Genomic DNA, 4,932 nt, shown 5'->3' on the forward strand with positions numbered 1-4,932 from the left:
CCTCGGCCACACGCGCCCCTCGGCGCGGCAAGTCGCCCCGCGGAAAAGCGTAGATGGTTCCGGCCGCCGAGAGAAGCCATTCTGCAGGGGTGACGTCAAAACTGACATTTCAAAAAAGTCAGAGAGAATTAGTCAGTCCATGCCCTGTCCCTACAGAAGAGGAAACATACTCGGAAAAATTTCCTCTGGATTCTGGGACTTCTTGGGACTCCACTCCCTGCCTGTTAAGTTGCAGATCAGAGAAACCGCCTCCCCTTCGAGAGAAGTGGAAGGTACGGACAGGTCCTGGGAGGGAGGAAGGTACAGAGCGAAGCAGAACCACGCATGTGCACGGCTCAGTCTTGCTCTGAGCGGGCCATATCTTTGCAAGTTAGCTTCCAAAACAGTTCATGGATTGTGGGGTTATTTTCTCTAAGCCCTGGGTTTGGTTTCCCGTTTGGGGGTGAGGGATGGAATATTATTTAGCTACTTAAAAGTGAATTTTAAGCCGAGCAGTGGTGGCGCACGCCTTTAATCCCAGCACTTGGGAGGCAGAGGCAGGCGGACTTCTGAATTCGAGGCCAGCCTGGTCTACAGAGTGAGTTCCAGGACAGCCAGGGCTACACAGAGAAACCCTGTCAAACCAAAAAGGAAAAAAAAAAAAAAAAAGGATTTTAAGGGCTGGAGAGATGGTTCAGCGGTTAAGAGCATTAACTGCTCTTCCAGAGGTCCTGAGTTCAATTCCAAACAACCACATGGTGGCTCACAACCATCTGTAAAGGGATCCAATGCTCTCTTCTGGTGTGTCTAAAGAGAGTGACAGTGTACTCGTATTTTAAAAATAATAATAAAAATAAATCTTTTTTTAAAAATGAATTTTAAAGCTATTAGTGCATACCATGGGCCCTTGAAGACAGATGAGAACAGAGCTCTGGGCTTGAGCCTGTAACTAAAGCTGCCAGCCTCTGCAGTGTACATGAGGATGCCAGGAATGTTGTTATCTGGAAGTGGGAAGCTGAGGGTGAGTAGATGTTGATGAGTTGGTATCTGTTTGTTTTTCAAATCACAGGGATCGGATTCCTTTCTCTATATTTCAGCTTTCGTGTTTTGTTGGAGAGGGAGCAGGAGAAAAAAAATATGCAAACTTGTGTTCTATTACTTTGCCTGGTAAAGATTAAGGAGTGCAGGGTGGAGTTATGGTGTTAGGTATTGTCTTGTGTATGTTTATTTTTACCAATCCGATTATTCCTGATACTGTGAGTCATCTCCTGTCCTCCACGAGGCTCTTCCCTACCCTTCTCCGAGACTAGAGCATGCAGACAGCAGAAGAAAGCAGATACCTGACAACTAGGGGTTAACAAGCTTAAGCAGGATAAAACAGCTTTAAGCAGACTGCCACTCAGGATATAAGTGACACCACTTGGAACTCCCCACAGCGATGTTAGGAAGAACCAAGCCAGCTCTGACCCTGGCTCTGAGAACCGGGATCCTGGATCGCAACCAGAGGATTTGGGCAGCCAACCAAAAGCAGTCACTACAGAGAGAGAGTCTGGAGGTCAGTGAGGGGACAGCAGGAGTGTGCAGCTCCCCACTGGCTCCCCCAGGTCTCTAAGGCTGAGGCAGGCTACCAAGATTCCTTTCTGCAGTCATTGAGAAGTCTCGCAGGCTGAGGGGGTATGCGTCCCTTTGCCTGCTTCTACTGATCCAGTCCCAGAGGCTCCCTGAAGCAAGCTCCCTACAGAAGCCTCAGCCATAGGACACTTCCAGACTCAAAAGGAGCCTGTCTTCGGAGATGGTTGGCTGATTAGAATGTCAGTACCAGTGGACGGACTGGGATGTTGCAGACCCAAAAGCTAGTTGCCTTCCCTTGAGCTAGTTCTAGCTAGCCCTCTGCAACCGCCATTCCTTGCCTACCTCCATGTCAGAACAAACAGATAAAATCCTGTGCAGTATATTTACTTGCCAATTCAAAAGGACAACTAGCACCGGGCACGCCTTTAATCCCAGCACTTGTGAGGCAGAGGCAGGCAGGTTTCTGAGTTCGAGGCCAGCCTGGTCTACAGAGTGAGTTCCAGGACAGCCTGGACAATACAGAGAAACCCCATCTTGAAAAAACAAGTTCACCCAGCATCTTGGACCTACAGGATAGCTCACCTATCTAGCTGTACTGGCCTGAGGTACCCACCAATGTATTTTATTTAAACTTGCTGTGACTTATGACTTTCTTTCTTCTATAAAACTAAAATTTGAGCTAGGCAGGAGTGGTACATGCCTTTACCATCCCTTGGGAGATCTCTGAGTTGAAGGCCAGCCTGGTCTACAGAGCAAGTTGCAGGATAGCCAGGGCTACAGAGAGAAACCCTGTCTCAACAAACAAACAGAAATATAAAACAGAAACTATAAAAATGACTACATAGGGCTGGTGAGATGGCTCAGTGGGTAAGAGCACCCGACTGCTCTCCCGAAGGTTCAGAGTTCAAATCCCAGCAACCACATGGTGGCTCACAACCATCCATAATGAGATCTGGCGCCCTCTTCTGGAGTGTCTGAAGACAGCTACAGTGTACTTACATATAATAAATAAATAAATCTTTAAAAAAAAATGACTACATATTGGAACATTTCATTTGGGGTAATCGAAATCTCTGTTCCCAGGCCACTCAAAATGGCTCCAGAATAAACTAAGTCTTTTCCCTTTATGATGAGACCTGTGGTTTTTGCATCTGCAGTCTATTGTGGATGGCCCTGGGGTGTGTGCTGGCAGGGGAAGATTTAGGAGTGGCCAACCTTTGAGCTAGTCACGGCATGTCAAAAATCAACTGACTTGTGTGTGTGTGTGTGTGTGTGTGTGCATGTGTGTGTGTGTATCTATGTGTGCCTGTGTAATTCCCAAATCCAGATAGCTCCTGTGCAACCCACCAGGAGCCAGAGTGGTTAGCCAACTACCTCTACACTGCTCTCTTCTGCTCCTTTGCCAGTTGTCATAAAAGTGTTGAAAAGCTTTCTATTGGGGGGATACATCTACCCCTAATGACTGAACTCGGCTTATATGTTGTTGATATTAGATTGTTACAGATAATTTCTGGGCAAATTCAAGTGATTTGGAATTCTAGTTTTACAGTTTTGTTTCTGAAACAGGGTCTCACTGTGCAGACCAGGCTGGCCTCAAACCCATAGAATTCCCCTTGCTTCTGCCTCCTGGGTACGGAGATTAAAGCATCACTCTTGGCCTTAATGCTACTTTTGCCATCAATATGACTGGGCAAGCGGAGACAGGAGGAGCAGGAGTGAAATCTGAGACTAGCCTGGGTAACAGGAGACACTGTCTTAGTCTATGGCCATACCATCCAGAACAAGCCCTGATCTCATCTGATCTCGGGAGCTAAGCAATCAGGCCTGGTCAGTACTTGGATGGGAAACGTTGTCTCACAAAGTAAACAAAACAAAAACCAACCAGGGGCTAGATATGTGGCTTAGCTGGGAGAATGCTTGGTTAGGATGCAAAAAGCCTTAGGTCGCATCCATTAGTACCACATCACTCCTGGGGTGGTAAAACATGCCCACAATCCCAGCAATTAGAGGCTGAGGAAGGCAGGAAAGTCAGGAGTTCGGGCAGGCCTGGAATTCACAAGAAACTGGGAACAAAGGCAGATAACTGGAACAATCTTGGCTGAAGGTCAGTAGCCACCTTGATGCTATTGCTTCCCAAAATCCACTGCTTATTCACATTGTCCTTATTTCCCTGATGACAGAGGAGGGTTATTACTGGCTATTTCAGTAAAATTTGTCCCAGCTGGGCTACTGCTGACCTCAGCACCTCTCGCTCAGTCACCAATTCTATGAGGGTGATTAAACAAAACAAAACAAAAAAAGATTTTTATGTGTATGTTTGCCTGCACATATGTATGTGTATATACTATGTGCATGCCTGGAGCCCATGGAAGCCAGAAGAGGGTCTTGGCTCCTTTGGAACTAGAGTTGGATGGTTGTGAGCTATTGTGTCCATGCTGGGAATCAAACCCAGGTCTTCCGCAAGAACAGCAAATTCTCCTAACCCCTGAGCCGTTGTTCTAGCTCCCCCACTCCAACCGTTTCTCAGAGAATACTTAATGCCAATAGTTTTCAAACTGAACCCAGAATATTTACTTACGGGTCTTACCTATTTATGTATGTATTTATGGTCAGAGCTGGGGGTCAGGGCAGAGTATTTCCTGAGCAAGTGTCCAGTGAGTTACTCCTCAACCTACACTTTACTTTTTGAGACAGGGTCACATTAAATTACTCAAGGTGGCCTGGATCCAGGCCCTGTAGTTCCTGTAACTTTTAATCAAAGTCGGGCTACTTAATTGTGCTTCGTTTGGTACAAATCCAAACAGAAACACAAATGTAATGTAGATGCTGGATTCTGAGGCCAGTTAGTGAGTGGTTCTAATCTAAATTATTTGAGATTACCGTGGAGAGCCAAATTTGCAAAACTCCTCAGAGAACTGGGAGTTCCACCAATGAACAGCCACCTGAGACCTCATCTTGGACATTAACAACACCCCTAATTCCCTAGGTACAAATTTGCCAATCTCTGGAACCATACAAATGCTACAGGCATTCATACGCTCGAAGGACAGACAGCTAAGGCCATCTTAACAATGCATGCATTTAAATGGGCCCATAGTGCTCAAAAGGGGAGAGGCAAAACCTCAGAAGTCATCTGTCAGGCAAGAGGTGTGAAGTCCTAAATGCTCTTACAATGAGCAAGGCATGAAACCTGTAGGCCCTCAAGCCAAAGCAGCTGGAGTTAGGAGAGGAACAAAGATTGCACAACCCATAGCCAGGTATAGGAAAAGCAAGCAGCACCAGGGGAACTCCTCAAGGGGGCTGGAGAGGGCTCAGCAGTTAGCAGCACTGGGGGCTGGAGAGAGGGCTCAGCAGTTAGCAGCACTGGGGGCTGGAGAGAGG

Source organism: Mus caroli, chromosome 11, assembly GCF_900094665.2.
Source record: "Mus caroli chromosome 11, CAROLI_EIJ_v1.1, whole genome shotgun sequence".
NCBI lineage: Eukaryota > Metazoa > Chordata > Mammalia > Rodentia > Muridae > Mus > Mus caroli.